Source organism: Chrysochloris asiatica, unplaced genomic scaffold, assembly GCF_000296735.1.
Source record: "Chrysochloris asiatica unplaced genomic scaffold, ChrAsi1.0 scaffold00253, whole genome shotgun sequence".
NCBI lineage: Eukaryota > Metazoa > Chordata > Mammalia > Afrosoricida > Chrysochloridae > Chrysochloris > Chrysochloris asiatica.
In genome coordinates this window covers 1,551,978-1,565,805 of record NW_006408771.1, presented here as the reverse complement: position 1 = coordinate 1,565,805, position 13,828 = coordinate 1,551,978, and the positions used below count along the sequence as shown (strand labels likewise).

The 13,828-nt window shown below is 35.8% G+C and overlaps 1 pseudogene; it reads left to right on the top strand.

Moving 5' to 3' along the window:
• Positions 1-3,112: 3,112 nt before the first annotated feature.
• On the top strand, positions 3,113-3,451 carry LOC102815291 (annotated as a pseudogene).
• Positions 3,452-13,828: the final 10,377 nt, after the last annotated feature.

Below are 13,828 nucleotides of genomic sequence, written 5' to 3'. Positions count from 1 at the left end.
CTTATAGGGTTTCCAAGTGCAAGGTAAGTTTGAACTGTCAATCTTGTGATTAACAGCCTAGTGCTTATCCTATAGTGCCACAAAAGGACTCTAAGCTAAGGTCAATGCAAATTAATAGAATTCCTATGGTTTTGGAGTAATAATAGCTCATATTATATTTTTTTTACAAATAACTGTCCAATGTAAACAACGAGTCTGCACATCTGAAAATGCAGAATAATGGTAATGTTAAGTATAACAACTCTAAAGTAGCCCATGCATATACTGCTCAAATTTCATGACATTTCCAGATGAAAGTTTCAACCATCCCTACATGCTACAGGTTATATCATCTTGTTCATTTTCTTTTAATCATCTGTGCACGTGTGTAAAAATTCCCCAAATGCTACTTTTTGTCATAATTATATAACAATTGTATAACCATAGTCAAGAAGTCATAGATTGAGTTTTGTAATCAGTCCCTCAGAAAACAGTCAAAGCTGTGTATTTATTTCTATGAATTTTAGTTGACAATTGAAGATACAGGGTTGCCATGAGTTAGAGCTGACTTGATGGCATTTAACAACAAAAACAAATTATAGTGCATTAGCTCAACTGTTGAGTGGGAAAAGCTAATCACATCATCTTAAATTAAATCATTTGGTTATGTTAGATATGGTGTTTCATATTTTATTTTATCTTCTTGATATCATTTGAAGTCAGCAACATCTTTTTAAAAATGGCATAATACACTTATGCAAATAACGTGGCAGGTGACTTGTGCAAGTATTACTTGAAAAAAATATGGTAAATAAGAAAGAAAGTAGAAAACAGAAGATGGCAAATAGAAAATGGTCTAAAGTAAAGAAATAGAAAATTTATGGTAGTCAAGATATATAACTAAACCTTGATTAGTATGCAAATGCATAAAATCAACTTGGGGTTTTTTAGCATTCAAAAAATTTGCAAAGTTTAAAAAGTGGATATCTATTTTAATCCTCCTAGAAGCACTATTTATACTAACTAAAAAGTTGAAATAATTGGGATCATCATCAATAGAAAGATGTATTAAAAAATTAAGTATACTTAAGAATACCCACACTTGCAGATAATACCCACTTATCCTGGCTTCAGTGACTGGATGATCAGAGGTCAACCAGAAGTCAAAAGAAGAGGAAAAAAAAAAAAAGTATTCTCATACAATTTGATGAACTTGACCTACACCTATGGAAGCAGTAGCTCAAAAGAGGGAACAAGTCCTTACAGCAAGAATCATCCCCACCCCTCCACACAGAGTAGACAGGGATGGGCAACTTGGACATTGGCTACCCAGAATGGGGAGTGGGGGCTACAAAGGCAAGAAGTGACTGGCTTACAAGCTTTTAAGAGGGAACCTAGATCCAGAGGGCCTGGAAGAAGGTAGAATCTCCAGTGAGTATTATTCAATCTGACTAGGCGGAGCTGATGCAATGAAATACAGATGGGCCTCTTGTGATACAATAGTGAATAATTGTTATCACAACTATTTGTGAGGGTCGGAAATGTAAAGATGGATGTTTTATAGCAAGGAGGGGTGTGACTGACTTTTCAGTCTAGGAGCGGAGGTCCCTAGGACCATTAAGGGAGAAGAGGAGAGAGCTGGACCCTACCCAGAGAAGCAGTGATGCCTGAATTGGAGGCAGAGATGATGACGTGGAGTGATGGAGCAGCTGGTGACTGCAGATCCAGAGAGAGAGAGAGACTGTGTGCTGAAGACCTGGGGGGTACGGGGGAAGGATTGCATGGAGGGGATTGTAACCATGGCAATGAGACATATACGATAGAATGAATGTAAGACTGATGTTCTCCCATGTAAGCTATCACATAATTCATAATAAAACATTTTTAAAAAATTAAGTATACCTATGCAGATGAAATTTTCTGTTCCTATATTTTACTTTCATATTTCTTCCATTAGCCTTAGCATGTCTACACTTGAGGGCAAATTTCAGTCTCTCCAGATATCGAGTTTGGTCTCTGTCTTTTCTGTCTTTTTAATGACCTTTTGCTTCTTCTGGTATGATGCTCTTTCTTGATGCCACCCCTTAGCTCTTCTGGTCATCCGTCATTAGTTTCATAAACAATCTGCAATATGCAGATAATACCATCTTGTTTGACAAAAGTGAAGAGGACCTAAAATACTTACTGATGAATATTAAAGAACACAGTCTTCATTATGAATTGTTATTAAAAAATGTAAAATTTATTTTACATTGAGGTGTTTGTTCCACCTCAATGTAACATAAAACAACTGGATCAATAAATAACATTCTGATAAATAGAAAAAATATTAAAGCTGTCAAAGACTTCATTTTGCTTTGACCCACAATCAACACTTATGGAAACAGAAGTCAATAAATCAAACAAGGCAAATCTTGTGCACAACTCCTCTTTTTAGTGTTCAAGAGCAAAGATGTCACTTTGAGGACAAAGGCGCATCCGACCAAAACCATGGTAGTTTCAATAGCTTCATATGTATGTGAAAGTTGAACAATGACTAAGGAAGAAGTTGACAAATTGATGCATTTGAGTTATGGTATTGGAGAAGACTATTGAAGGTATCATGGACTTCCAGAAGAACACACAGATCTGCATGGGAAGAACAGCTGGAGTGTCCATTAGAGGCAAGGATTGTGAGACGTCATCTCTCATCTTTAGGACATGTTTGGAAAAGGTTGTCGCTGGAAAAGGATGTCATTTTTGGTAAAGTGGAGCATCAGTGAAAAAGAAGAAGACCCCAAAAAATATGGATTGGCACTGTAGCAGGACAAGGGGCTCAAGCGTAACAACAATGGTGAGGAAATGGGCAATGGTTTGCTGTGTTGTGCATAGGGTTACTTTGAATCAGAATTAACTTGACATCACTTAACAACAACAACATGAGATGAAACGTCATTCTACCATAAAGAGTAAAGTAAAGTACTGATAATGCTACAATAGTGATAAACTTTGAAAATATTATACTTAGTGAAAAAAGCCAAATACAAAAAGTTCCCAAATTATATTACTTCACTTTAATGAAATGTCCAGACAGGAATAATCCAAAGAGTTAAAAAGTAGACTACTCTCTTTCTCTCGGGTCCTTGTTTCCAAGATGACAAAGAAAAGGAGAAACAACAGTTGTGCCAAACAAAAAAAAAAGCGAATTTGCTGCACAAACTGCACCCGCTGTGTGCCTAAAGGCAAGGTCATTAAGAAGTTCATAATTCAAAACATAGGAGAGGCCACAGCCATCAGGGATATTTCTGAAGTGAGTGACTTCGATGCACAAGTGCTTCGTAAGTTGTACATAAACCTCCATTACTGTGTGAGCTGTGCCATTCACAGCAAGGTGGTCAGGAACCGTTCTCGTGAAGCCCGGAAGGACCGTACACCCCCACTCCGATTTAGACCTGCAGGTGCTGCCCCACAACCGCCACCAAAGCCCATGTAAATAATTGAACCCTTAAACACTGATGTAAAACAAGCATGCAAGAAAATACAATGAAAATTACACTTTAGAAAAAAAAAAAAGGCGATTACTGGTTGTCAGTGTCTGGGAAGAAAAAGTTAGAATTGAGAGAGAGTGACTCTTAATGAATATAGTTTTTTTTTTAAAGTGATAAAAATGTTTCAGAACTAGACAGAGATGGTGACTGCACAATACTGTGTATGAACTTAACATCAATGAATTACACACCTTAAAAGTATGAATTTATGATATCTGAATTATATCTTAATAATTATTTTATAAAGAGAGATAGAGAGAAAAACCAAAATGTCAGCATTCTCATAATTGTATCCCTATTAAATATTAAAGAAATTCTGGAGGTCAATTTAAAAATGTCCATCAAATGGTATTTAAAATGTGTGTGGTCAGTACCATAGTGAACTTTCCATTTAGTCCATGTCATAATCCCTGTAACGTGTGATTATGTTACCTGGCAAATGGACATTCAGGTTGTAGATAGACTAGAGTTGCTGATTTAGCTGAACTTGAACTTAGAGCTTTGTTGTCCATTATCCAAGTGAACTTCATATAATAGCATGGGTTTTTAAATGGGAAAAGGAAAGAAAAAAACATCAACCACAGAGATGGTATTATGAGAAATACTTAAGTGATTGTGTCAACTTTTGAGACGGAAGGGCATTATGAGCTTTAAAATGAGGGCAGCCTCTAGAAACTAGAAAAGACAATCACACAGATTTTCTTCTGAAGCCTCCAGAAAGTAGCTGAACCTTGTTTAAATCCTATTTAATATTAACCTAGTAAGACCTATTTAAAACTTCTGATCTCCAGAAGAGTAAGGTAATTTGTGTGATTTTGAGCTACTGAAGTTTTCAGTAATTTGTTACAGTGGCAACAGGAAACTAACATAATGTGCATAGAATTTAGTGAGCAATTCATTTATAAGCATGCTTAGTTTTATTGTTTGCACTTTATTGTGTTGTGCTCTGCAGTTATTGTGTTTTTTCCCCTCTTTTTCCCAATTGAAGGTTTATCACCACACTTCATCAAACAACTCTATCCGTGCCATTTTATAACAGCATGTACTCACTTCTTGTCTCTGTGTCACATTTTGGTAATTTCCACAATATTTATAACTTTGTCATAATGCTATTATACACATAATTGGCTACAGTATAGTGTTAGCATAACTTTTATAAGAACTTGACAACCAGAAAATTCTTGGGATTCACTTTATTATGATATTCACTTTATTGTAGTAGTCTGGAATTGGACCTACAATATCTTTGATGTATTTTTGTACATTCATCTACTGTTCTACATATATGTATATATATACAAAAGTAAATACAAATAATCACAAAATTATCATTAAAATGTTTGGGCAAACCTTCTCTCAGGAAACACTGAGATAATTTGGCATCACATAACCCATAAAGATAATGTTCTATATCCTGTTTTGGTGTTTAGTGACTGGGATCCTAGAAGCTTGTGAAGGGCCATCAAAGAAGCAACTATAGCTCTCTCCCTTTTGGGGGAAGGAAGAGGAAGAAACTGAAGACACATGGAAACAATTAATCCAGTGAATGAATGGATCCTATAACATTAGTCTCTACGACCTTCAGAGCAAAGCTAGATGCTGTCCAGTTACCACTACCAACTGCTATGAAAGGGATCATATTAGAACGTCCTGGATATAGAGGAAGAAAAATGAAAAACAAAAACACAAAATCATAGAGAAGATCAGGCTTTCGGATTATACAGAGATTGTAGGAACCCCTGAAACTATCTCCCGCAGTCATCCTTCAGGCCTTGGAAATGAACTTACCCTCATGGTTCAAATTTCAGTCAAACATTAAACAGATCTGTAAGGAGAACAATACTATTTGGGAGGTATGCACACCTTACAAAAATCATCCATTTGAGATCAGATTGGCAGCAATTACCCAAGGACAAAGTTCAGAAGGGTTAGGAAAGAAGAATGCTGGACAGTGAGCCACTCAGATTGGAAGTCAATCAAAATACGAATGGGAAAGATCTGTCTCCTCAAAAGTATAGTTTCCTGTGATGATACAAGTGGCATAAAGTTTCTGGGATACACATTTGCTGATGAGGCCTAACCCAAAGTAAGGGGAAACTGATGAAAACATATATTAAAAATCATAATGTGGGGTGTATAAGTATAGGAAAACTGGAAGTTTTCAACAATGAAATAGAACACACAAAAATCAATATCTGACATATTGAAGAGTTGAAATGGACTAGCATTGGCCTGGATTTAGAAATCCAAAGAGAAGAACATGCTCAACATTTCGCAAGCTAAATGATCTGAAAGAAAAATATAAGCCTTAACCTGAGCAAAATATTGAATGATACAGAAAACATCAAAAGAAGATAGAAAAAAGGCTAAGTTTATCAACAGCTTCATTTTTCTTGGATCTACAATCAATAATTATGGAAGAAACTGTCAAAAAATCAAAAGACGTCTTATATTAGGCGAATGTTCTGCACAAGACCTCCTTAAAATATTCAAGAGCAAAGATGTCAGTTTGCAGACTACAGTGAGATTAACTCAAACCATAGTATTTTCTGTAGCCTCATAGGTAAATGAAAACTGGACAATGAATAAGGAAGACTGTCGAATAATTAATGTATTTCAGTTATGGTGTTGAAGAAGTACAATGGAATTCCAGAAGATCAAAAAAATCTGGCTTGGAAAAAGTATTGCTAGAATGTTCCTTGGAAGCCAGGATGGTGAGACTTTGTATCTCATACTTAGGACATGGTATCAGGAGGGATCAGTCCCTGTAAAAAGGTGTCATGCTTGATAAAGTGGAGGGTCAATAAAAAAGAGGAAGTCCACCACATGATGGATTGGCAAGTGGTGGCAGCAGCAATGGGCTCAAGTGAAGCAACAATTGTGAGGATGGCACAAGCCTGCCTGGGCAGCATTTCATTCCTCTGTGCATAGGGTTCCTATAGTCGGAGCCAACTCCATAGCACCTAACAACAACAATCCAGTAAAAGGCAAATGTGTTGCAAAAGAGCTCCTTAAAGTGTTCAAGAACAGTGATAGCAGTTTGATGACTACGGTGTGCCCGACCCCAGCCATGACATTTTCAATTGCCTCATATGTATGTAATAGTTGGATGATGAATAAGGAATATCCTAGAAGAATTGATTCATTTGAATTATGGTGTTACAGAAGAATATTGAAAATACTGGCAGAAGAACAAATAAATCTGTGTTAGAAGAAGTACAGCAAGAATACTGGTTAGAAATGAGGCTGGCAAGACTTTGGACATGCTATCAGAAAATACAATCCCTGGAGAAGAACACCATGCTTGGCAAAGTCAAGAGTCAGCAAAAGAGAGGAAGACCGCTAACCAGATGGAGTGAGCCAGCGGCAGCAGCAATGGGCTCAAATGTAACAACAATTGTGAGGATGACGCAAGACCAGACAGTGTTTTGCTCTGTCATGCATAGGGTCGCTATGAGTCAGAACTGACCCAAGGCATCTAACAAATACAATGCACTGAACTACAAGAATGGTTTGAACTGCAAAGTCAATGATTTAAGCTCAGCAGTCACTCTTCCGAAACCCTATACAGGATTGCTATGAGTCAGAACTGATTTAACGACTCTTAACAACAAGTGATTAAGTAGGACTCCTGGTGTGATGCTATAGGATAATCCCTGGACTTCAAACCACAAGGTCAGCAGTTCAAACCCACTAGCTGCTTCTTGGAAATCCTACATAGAGTTTCTATGATTTGGAACTGACTCGACACTTAACAACAGTAACATGTATCCTATTTCAATTTATATAAATCTAACAATTTATTGACTTATCCAATCCTGTTCCACCTCATCGGTCCTCTCTTACTAATATACATTATTCTGTAAAATGTGAAGAATAATACTCAGACCTACCTCATAGGGATTTCTGTGGCCATTTTTGATGCTGGTTTTGCTCTACATATATACAGAGAGAGTGAGAGAGCCCTGGTGTGTTGCTATAGGATAAGCACTAGACTGCTAACCATAAGGTTTGTGGTTCAAACCTACCAATCACTGCACAGAAACCCTATGAAGGGTCCAGATTCATAGAGCCTCTATATAGGGCGTCCAAAGAATGACTGGTGGGTTTGAACAGCTGGTTTTGTTGTTAGAAGTTCAATGCTTATACTAGAGGTCCAAGCCAAGACTCTATATACATATGCGTGTATAATTACAAACAGCGAGAGATGCATGTTAATTAAAGGAAACAAAGCAAAAGTAGCAACAAAAATGGCTGCAGAAATCACTTTCAAGTATGACTGAGTTTTAGTCTTCATATTTTACAGAATAGTGTCAGTTAGTGATACTGGACAGATGACATAGAACAGGATTGGATGGGGTGATGAATTGTTATATCTATATAAACTGAAATAGGTCACATGTTGTTGTTGTTGTTGCTATTAAGTGTTGAGTAGGTTCCAACTCATCGTAACTCTGTACAGGTTTTCTGAGGAGCAGCTGGTGGGTTTGAACCACTGTCCTTTTGGTTCATAGTTCAGTGTTTATCCTACAGTGCCACACCAAAAGTCCAATAGACACTGGGGCTCAAATGTGGAGAAAACATGCCCTGAAGATTATCAAGTGCTTTTTGGAGTTACTCAGGTATGTTTTTCACTTGAAAATACAGATATGAAACTTGGCAAAGAAATACAAGAAAACTATTAGGATTCTTTAACTAACTGAAAATAATTGAAGCTCTGAGAGGAACCACAGTTGAAGAAATTTAAAGTAAAATTTCAAAACATGGTAGCATTACTCTCAAACATAAATTAGCACGAGGGCCTTCTAATGTCTTGGTGTTTTGAGTCTGGTCCTTAAGGTTAAACCTGTATTCAATGTATCAGATTGGAAGCTTTTGAGACTGAAGATATGTCTTAAATTTTAGGATTAAGAATAAGATTTGAGCTAGTCGTTCTCAGATAACATTCCTTTGCATTGCCGTATTTTAAATTTGTAAATCTTTTTAACACATTTGTGAAAAATATATGATACTTTTTATGTTATGATGACATTCTTTATTATATACTTTAATTAAATTAATCTCCCTTGTTTATTTTTGTCATTTTAAGTACATACTTGTATCTTTTGGAGCCCTAGTGTGGCACTGTAAGTTAATGTGCTGGACTGCAAAGCTGGTTTGAATGGCAAGGTCAGCAGTTCAAGCTCACCAGCCATTACACAGAAACCCTATACAGGGTAGGAACTGATTTGACAGCCTAACAACAACAACAATAACAATAACAACAACTTTCATATTTATTAAACATGCCAGAAGACAACAATAGCTTCTGTGGCAGAATATTCTCAAAAACTAACCAAGCCCATGTGACAAGTAATTTGATCAGCTCAATCTCCACAATATTTTGCCTTTTATTAGCTTTAAATTGCACTCCTGAAATTCTCCTTTTCTCTGTACTCTATTGACATTTTAGCCATCTGTTGGAGTTCAAAAACAAGTTTTATATAATAGTGAATGCATGATATTATGTATTTGAGAAAATGTATAGGACTTTACCACACATAAAGCAACATCTAATAAAACATAGAAGTCCTAGTGTGGTGCCGTAGGATAAACTAACATCAAGGTTGGCAACTCAACCCCACCAACTGCTCTTCATAAACTCTATACAGGATCATTATGAGTTGAACCAACACAACAACACTTAACAACAACTGCAAATATAAACTATGGACTTTGGCTAATAAAAATATAAACTGTGGACTTTTTCATCCATTGTAATTGAAATACTACTGATAATGCATTATGTCAGTAATTGGGAAGTATGCAGAAGGGTGAAAGGATCTATGAGAACTCTGTTCTTTCTGCACAATTACTAAATCAAACACTGCTTTAAAATATAAAGTGTATTTTTATAATGTTACCCTGTAACAATTTAATTGATTCCTCATTAACCTGTGCAGTTCTTATCTGGCAACATTGCATCTAATTATTATTTGTTTTTTAGAGGAGAGAGTGAGTTGTTGAAAACACACTGATACACTTTATTTATCTGTGTCTTCACATAATCTAGCATAATGTGATATGATAACAACAGCTAATAAATAATTTAACATTATTTCTTTATATTAAATTGTCTGTTTATTTGTTAAAGTTCCTTCACTTTTTACTAAGGGATTGCATATTTACATTTAACAAATTGTTGAGCAAATTTCCTTAGTATTAATTCTGTTTCTATTTTAGTATTTGCCACAGATAGAGTACAGGCATTTTTGTTGTTTTCTTACTCTGGACTATAATTATGAACTGAAGAGTAACACTTTCCCAAAGTAGAACTATTTCTCGGTCAAAATCCCGCAAGACTGAAATCAAGCCAAATATATACGAAATCAAGCCATACTGAAACCCACCAGAAATAGACATAATAAAGTTAATATGTTAAAACAAACGCTCTTCATTCTGATAGACTTTATAGAATGCACTGCAGTAAAGACAGATTTAATAACTGTGCCGTAACATTTCAGAATATTAGGATCAGAAAATCATAGGAGAAGATTGACTAGCATCTGGAGGACACAAGAAGCAAGTACTAAGAAGTGACAGTTTAGAGGAAGGAAAGGCACCGTGCTCTGGTACAATTTATAGTAAGATAAAATAGTCCCATAAACCTCAGTTGCTCCTGAGACCTCCACTATATTAATGTGGCACAGACCAATAATAGATGTTTGCATTTGATGATAAAACATCAAACCAAGGTAAATTACGCTTATAGGGAAAATGACAGCTTGTGAGTAAATATTTAAATCTTTTCTTCCCAAATACTGACTGATGGAGACAAAGGAATATATTAAAATAAAGAGCATATCATCTGCAGCACAATTTAAAAACTAAAGCCTGATGCCACCTAAGGAATTTGCTCTAAGTAGAATATCCTAGATTTAGACTCAATGATGTCAAATGGAAGAAGACATTAAAATGACTACTCACCTCCTCTACTGACAACCTTATCACACAAAAGCACTGGTGTGGGGGTTTTATGAGATAGGATACCAGTAGCGGAAGTGCAGGTAACATTCCATTGTTGTTAGGTGCTGACAGTGGTCCACTGATATTCATAGGGTTTTCAGTGACTAACTATTCAGAAGTAGTCCATCTCTCCTTTTTGCTAGTCTGTCTTTGTCTGGAAGCTCAGCTGAAATCTGTCCACCATAGGTGACACTGCTCATATTTAAAATACCCATGTCATAGTTTCCAGAATGACAGCAAAACACAAGCCACCTCAATAGGACAAACTGACAGAAAAGTGGTAGGACATTCCATTACAATCATTAATTTGAAAGGCCAGGTGAGTTCTCAGACAAATGGAGGTTTCTTTTTTGGGGGCCGCTTTTTCGTTGTTGTTGAAAAATAAATATCATTGGAAGACCCTAGGCCAAATCTAGCAATGTAAAACAGAATGAGGTTGATTTTCTATGTGACTAGGAGCCCTGGCTGGTGCTGTGTCATAAAACACTAGACTACAAAGTCAGTTTGAACCACAAGGTCAGTGGTTCAAAGTCACTAGTCGATCCTTGGAAACCCCATTCAGGTTTGCTTGGAGTCAGAACTGACTCGACGGTACTTAACCATAAAAACAATAAGTTTAATAACAAACAGTCCTGTTGCAAAAGATGTATGAAGTGTAGGTTAAAAAAGGAAAGAAAAAGAAAGAGACAAAAACAAAATAAAAAAAACAGATATGGAAGTCTGTCATCATGGTATCAAGGCACATAGAAAGCATTTCACAGGAAAATCCCTGTTGAGTACAGTTGCAGACTCAACTAATACCCCATGCTTTAATGAATAGAGATTTCAATATCAAACATGAGGATATGGAGAAAATAACAGGGATAAGTTATAAAACATTTTAATTACACATTAAAGAAGTGTACATTTCTTAAAACACCTATTATTGAGAAAATGCATATGATATATAATTTATACATACATAATCTATGCAAAATAGATATAAATTATTTTAAAGATGGATATAAAAGAATGCCAAATTAAATATATGTTTTTTAAAGGATCTTCATAATGATTGCATATATGTACATCTTTGTACTAATTATATAAATAGCTTAATATTTCAAATACTAGCTTTAGGAAATCTGGTACATACAGGAATAAGGAAAAATGAGTATTCTTAACTGGAATCATCTCTGAAGTAAAGGTGTAATATAAAAAAATAAAGAGGTCACAGTACAAGCTGATTATAACAAATGCCTCAACAATCAGTAAATATGTACTGAGATATTGAGTGTTTCCCATGTACAGTAGAAGTGAGAGTTGATAATGTTTATGTGATAAAAATTTCCATAACTCTGTATCTATTTAATGATGTATTGAAATAGCCTGAAGTGTTTTAGAAACAACACAGGGTGAAGTGTTCTAATTTTATAAAAATTAAATTACTTCAATAAGAGTATTTTTTCATTTTAAAAGGATTTTCTTAAAGAAGAGGTCTTTTGACCTTAATACAAACTGAGAAAACACAAATAAGATGCTAGGATTTTTACCTTGCCTAATTAATTTTTGCTTTTTAAAATAGATACTTAGGCATAGCTACACTTTCTGTCCACCACTTGTCTGTCAGCTTGTTGTACTGTGGTGGCTTGTGAGTTGCTGTGATTCTGGAAGCTATGCCACTGGTATTCTAAATACCAGCAGGGTCATCCATGGTGGACAGGTTTCAGATGAGCTTCCACACAAAGACAGACTAGGAAGAAGGAGTGACGAACTACTTCCGAATATTTAGTCATTGAAAACCTTATGAATAACAGAGAAACATTGTCAGATATAATGCCAGAAAATGAGGCCCTCAGGTTGGAAGGCACTCAAAATGTGACTGGAGAAAAGCTGTTTCCTCAAAGTAGAGTTGACCCTGATGATGTGAATGGGGTAAAGCCAGTGGGGGTAAAGCTGTCAGGACCTTTATTTGCTGATGAGGCACAAAGCAAGATGAAGAGAAACAGCTGTAAACATCCATTAATAATCAAACATGGAATGTAGGAAATATGAATCTAGGAAAATTAGAAATTGTCCAGAATAAAATGGAACACATACACATCAATATCTTAGGCATTAGTGAGCCGAAATGGACTGGCCATTTTGAATCTGACAACCACATCGTTTACTATGCCGGGAATGACAAATTGAAGAGGATTGGTGTTGTATTTATTGTCAAAAAGAACATATCAAGATCAGTCTTGAAGTACATGCTGTCTGTGATAGGATAATATTGATGTGCCTACAGAGAAGAACAGTTAATACCACTAGTATTCAAATTTACACACTAACCACTAAAGCCAATGAGGATGAAATAAAAGAATTCTACTATCTTCTTCAATCTGAAATTGATCATGCATGCAATCAAGATATACTGACCATTACTGGTGATTGGAATGCAAAGGTTGGGAGCAGAGAGGAAGGATCAGTAGTTGGACATTACAGCCTTGGTGATAGAAATGATGCTGGAGATCGTGTGATAGAATTATTAAAAACCAATGACTTGTTTATTTCAAATACCTTTTTTTTAGACAGCATAAGAGACAACTATACACATGAACCTTGCCAGATGTTATACACAGAAATCAAATGTACTACATTTGCGGAAGGAGATGATGGAAAAGCTCTATATTATCAGTCAAAACAAGGCCAGGGGCAGATTGCAGAACAGAGCATGAATTGCTCATATACAAATTCAAACTGAAGTTGAAGAAAATGAAAACAAGTCCACGAGAGTCAAAATATGACCATGAATATATCCCACCTGAATTTAGAGATCTCCTGAAAAACAGATTTGATACATTAAACACTAAAGACTGAAGACCAGAAGAGGTGTGGGATGACATCAAGAATGTCATACAGGAAGAAACCAAAAAAGTCATTAAGAAGACAAGGAAGAAGGAAAAGGTCAAAACGGATGTCAGAAGAGACACAGAAACTTGCTTTCCAGCATAGAGACGCTAAAGCAAATGGAAGAAATGAGGAAGAACAAGAACTGAACAGAAAATTTCAAAGGTCAGCTAGAGAAGACAAAGTCAAAGATTACAAAAAATTGTGCAAAGATCTGGAGTCAGAAAACCAAAAAGGAAGAACATGCTCAGCATTTCTCATGCTACAGAAACTGAAGAAAAAAATTTGAGCCTCCACTTTCATTATTGAAGGATTCTCTGGGCAAATTATTGAATGATCCAGAAAACATCAAAAGAAGATGGAAGGAATACACAAAGTTACTGTACCAAAAGGAAATGGTTGATGTTCAAGCATTTCAAGAGGTAGAAAATGATCAAGAAGGAGGA